Source organism: Bison bison, unplaced genomic scaffold (assembly GCF_000754665.1).
Source record: "Bison bison bison isolate TAMUID 2011002044 unplaced genomic scaffold, Bison_UMD1.0 scf7180017864461, whole genome shotgun sequence".
In the NCBI taxonomy this organism is placed as follows: domain Eukaryota; kingdom Metazoa; phylum Chordata; class Mammalia; order Artiodactyla; family Bovidae; genus Bison; species Bison bison.
Window position 1 is genome coordinate 8,240,728 of NW_011495023.1, and position 5,056 is coordinate 8,245,783.

A 5,056-nucleotide genomic window follows, 5' to 3' on the forward strand; every position below is an offset into this window, starting at 1 on the left:
GCTTTATTGACTATGCCAAGGCCTTTGACTGTGTGGATCACAATAAACTGTGGGAAATTCTGAAAGAGATGGGAATACCAGACCACTTGACCTGCCTCTTGAGAAACCTATATGCAGGTCAGGAAGCAACAGTTAGAACTGGACATGGAACAACAGACTGGTTCCAAATAGGAAAAGGAGTAGGTCCAGGCTGTATACTGTCACCCTGCTTATTTAACTTCTATGCAGAGTACATCATGAGAAACACTGGGCTGGAAGAAGCACAAGCTGGAATCAAGATTGCCGGGAGAAATATCAATAACCTCAGATATGCAGATGACACCACCATTATGGCAGAAAGTGAAGAGGAACTCAAAAGCCTCTTGATGAAAGTGAAAGAGGAGAGTGAAAAGTTGGCTTAAAGCTCAACATTCAGAAAACTATTATCATGGCATCTGGGGAAACAGTGGAAACAGTGTCAGACTTTATTTTTTGGGGCTCCAAAATCACTGCAGATGGTGACTGCAGCCATGAAATTAAAAGACGCTTACTCCTTGGAAGGAAAGTTATGACCAACCTAGATAGCATATTCAAAAGCAGAGACATTACTTTGCCAACAAAGGGTTCGTCTAGTCAAGGCTATGGTTTTTCCTGTGGTCATGTATGGATGTGAGAGTTGGACTGTGAAGAAGGCTGAGTGCTGGAGAATTGATGTTTTTGAACTGCGGTGTTGGAGAAGACTCTTGAGAGTCCCTTGGACTGCAAGGGCATCCAACCAGTCCATTCTAAAGGAGATGAGGCCTGGGATTTCTTTGGAAGGAATGATGCTAAAGCTGAAACTCCAGTACTTTGGCCACCTCATGCAAAGAGTTGACTCATTGGAAAAGACTCTGATGCTGGGATGGGTTGGGGGCAGGAGCAGAAGGGGACGACAGAGGATGAGATGGCTGGATGGCATCACTGACTCAATGTACATGAGTTTGAGTGAACTCCGGGAGTTGATGATGGACAGGGAGGCCTGCGATTCATGGGGTCGCAAAGAGTTGGACACGACCGAGCGAATGCGCTGAGCTGAGCTGAGCTGAGCCAGAGATCAAGAGTGGCATAATTTAAAATTATTGATTATAAAAAAGAAAGAAAATGTAGTCTTTAAAAAGCATGGCTATACATTTAGATTTATGAGGGAATTAGAACTGTCTTACATAACGATACCTTCATAATAAGCCCTCAAAGTACAATCTTGTAAACTTTTCAGGGGACAAAGTGGTTTATTTCCATGTTAAGATAAAAATGACTACAGGATTGGACACAGTTTATAGAGAAGATTTGTTGAGAAAAAAGGCTACAGATGTTGAACATTTCTTGAGAGAGATTACATCAAGAAAAAAGACAGAAGGAAAAATATCTTTTAAATTTTAAAAAGAGGGGGATGAGTTAAACACAGTTCTTAATAGTGTTTGAGAAGTATTCCAAAAAGAAGTCTTCAAAAGAGTTCTATTTTTCCATAGCCTTTCATTATGAAATGGGAAATGTGTTTCCAGAGTGCTCTACAGGGGTACCCACTGCAGAGGTGAAATCTATGTATTTATACACTTTGAAATATCAAAGGTTTTTTTCAAAGCTCTTTGGGTGATATTTCCCTATTACTTGTGGTCACAGCAGCTATATGTTTCACAGTATTTCTTTTTTTAAAGGAGAGTTTGCTTTATATTCTAGTTTGTACAATAACATTTGGTTCAAAGTCAACTGCTAGGTATGGGAACTAAATGTGATTAATATTTCAGATTGTATTGAAATAACCTCTTTGCTGTTTTTTAGTTATTTCATCTAAAAAAAAAATCTTTTATGCACTGCAGCAATACTGATTTTCCCTTATTTTTATATCTTAATTTTCCTTCTTTCTGGTCTGATACTGAAGCAATGTTGTTAATTTTGGGGAAACTTCATATAGGGAGAAGCTGTCACAAAATAGTAAAAAGTGTCTTCAGCTCCAGGCTCCCCTGCTGCCACCCCACCCCCATCCATTTTTTACCTTCTAGCTCTGCTCTGTAACTAGGTGGTAGGCGTTAGGGGAGAGAGTATTAATCCCTGTGGGCTGCTCTTTCCCCAGTGTTTGCCCCCAGCCGCTGCCTGAGTTCAGCCATGGAGGGCACTGGTGGGAGGAAAGTGAGCTTGGGGCATTTTTTCCCCCTCCTCAATGTCACCTTTTGGCCCTTCCATTTGTGACTACAATGCCCATCAGGGACCCCTCTTCCAGGCTCCAGCTCCCACCTGGCTCTGGTAATGCTGTTTCCAGCCCCTGTCTTTCCAGCCTAGGGTGGTGGTGATTCCCACTGTCCCTAGTCCTGGGTGCCTCAATGTTCCCCACTGTTTCCCTTAGCGCTGCTTCACCTCTGTAAGTAGCTCCTTTGTAAATTCTCTTCAGAATCCCTGTCCAGCATGTTTTCTGAATCCCTGGTGGATAGAGCTTCCCTCTGTTATACTCTGTGCGCGTGTGTGCTATGTGGTGAGAAAACACCTCCCCGGGGACTGGTGGATGTGCCTTTAGTCCCTCTTTGTTGCTGTCGTTAGTTGCTCAGTCCTGTCCGACTCTTTGTAAGCCCACGGACTGTAGCCTGTCAGGCTCCTCTGTCCATGGGATTCTCCAGGCAAGATTTCTGGAGTGGGTTGCCATTTCCTCCTCCAGGGTGTCTTACCAACTGAGGGATCAAACCTGCATCTCCTGCATCGACAGGTGGATTCTTTACCACTGAGCCACCAGGGAAGCTGCCCCTCTTTAGCTAGTTGTTAATTGTGTGAACCAGGGCAAATGTAAGCCAAACTCCAAGCTCCCTGAAAGTAAGGACCACATTTATTTTGCTCATAATGGTATCCTTTGGGCTGGGTAGAAGGCCTGGAACATGGTAGATGTTCAGGAGATGAATGGATGGATGGATGAACAAAAGAGCCCATTTAATATATTTGCATTTTATATCCTCACCTGGGAAATGAGAAGTTTGGAATCTTTAGGCCAGATGATTCCTTCCTGGATAATGGGACTGTAATTCTAAAGAACAAGCAGAATGAATCCTACTCGGGGACATGTGAACATATTGTCACAGAGTGACACACAGCTCAACCAGGGGAGGGAGCAGTGTTCAGGGCTTGTTAGAAACAGAGCCAGTGGCTTTGTTACCATGGCAGCTACACTACTCAGGCTAACAAGGCATCCAAGGTGGGGTCAGCTACTGTCCATCAGAGTGTATGCAAAGAGACGGCATGACCACATTAGGAAGCCAAGGCTTGCTGATCTACTATGGAGGTGCCTGAGCAAAGAGCCTTTTCCTTCCCAGGGAAGTTCTTCCTCTCTTTTCCTATCTTTCAGCATTATTTAGATACAAAATGGCTTTCACAAAAGCACATAAGTTTTAAGAATGGCAGAGTCAGAAAGAAGGAGGGAAGAAAGGAGAGTAAGAGGGAGGGACGGAACCAAGAGCAGAGCTCTTCCTGAAAGTGACAGGCAGCCACGTCTGCCAGCCTTCTTGCCTGCCTGTCCTCCCTTCTTTCCAGCGCACTATTATTAATCATCCGGGTTTACACCGGGCACCAGGTTAGACAATGCAGAGACTGCTGACCACAGAGAGACTTGGTTCCTGCCCGCAGGCCACTCCTGTCCAGTGGGATACTCTCTTACTTTGTAGTTTAAGGCCCAGCTAAAGACCTACCTACATCTCGCAGTGGATGTTCATGCCTGGGAACCTTATAAAACATGATCTATACATAGACACATATCTCTGTATGTACACATATACAGAGCACCTCTCATCAACTAAATCACAACATTATTCAGAGCAGAAATTTTCTTATGACTCTTGGGGCTTAGCATGATACTGTACGCTGCTGCTGCTGCTAAGTCGCTTCAGTCATGTCCCACTCTGTGCAACCCCACAGACAGCAGCCCACCAGGCTCCTCCATCCCTGGGATTCTCCAGGCAAGAACACTGGAGTGGGTTGCCATTTCCTTCTCCGATGCATGAAAGTGAAAAGTGAAAGTGAAGTCTCTCAGTCATGTCCGACTCTTCGCGATCCCATGACTGCAGCCTACCAGGCTCCTCCATCCATGGGATTTTCCAGGCAAGAGTACTTGAGTGGGGTGCCATTGCCCTCTCCGGATACTCTATGCAGAACAGGTATTTAATAAATGTTTATTGGTGCTCACTTCGGCAGCACATATACTAAAATTGGAATGATTCAGAGAAGATTAGCATGGCCCCTGTGTGAGGATGACACGCAGATTTGTGAAGCATTCCATATTTTTAAAAATAAATAAATAAAAAATAAATGTTTATTGATTATGATGATAGATAAAATGTTAAGAATTTATAACAGCATATGAATCCATCTTTTGATAGAAACTAATGTAAAAATATATTTTTTTCTGTTTTAAAAAGGTCACTAGAAATTGTTTTGTAGAAAGTTTTCACAGTAACAAAACAAGGAATAAAGTACTATTTTTACCTCTATAAGAGACAGGATGACTCTAGAAGAATATAAGTAGATGCTTACTAAATACTCTCTAAAGATGATTGAGCAACTGTGTTCATATCCCCCAAATATTTTAAATGCTTCAGATAAAAGTCTTGCATTAAAAACTCCAACATAAGTGTCTTTAAGTCTATTTTAGTCAAAATAAAACATAGGTAAAACCTAACACTTGGTTATTTTAAAATCTAGACATTTGCTTATAAGAAAGAAAAAAAAAGTTGGTCTAGGGACAGGACAGTTTCAATTATTCTAGAGCTCCACCTAGTGAAAAATATCTATTTTATGAATATTATTTTTGAAAAATTCAGGGCCATGGGAATGGAAATAAAAATGCTTTTTTACTTTATTTATGCATATTCATGTAACAGTTGGACTATAAAGAAAGCTGAGCGCCGAAGAATTGATGCTTTTGAACTGTGGTGTTGAAGAAGACTCTTGAGAGTCCCTTGGACTGCAAGGAGATCCAACCAGTCCATTCTGAAGGAGATCAGCCCTGGGATTTCTTTGGAGCAATGATGCTAAAGCTGAAACTCCAGTGCTTTGGCCACCTCAT

General features: G+C 42.4%; 1 protein-coding gene across 1 annotated transcript in view; it reads right to left on the reverse strand.

Moving 5' to 3' along the window:
• ENKUR (enkurin, TRPC channel interacting protein) overlaps positions 1–5,056 on the reverse strand; it is a 36,202-nt gene that overhangs the window by 5,840 nt on the left and 25,306 nt on the right. The window lies entirely within an intron of this gene.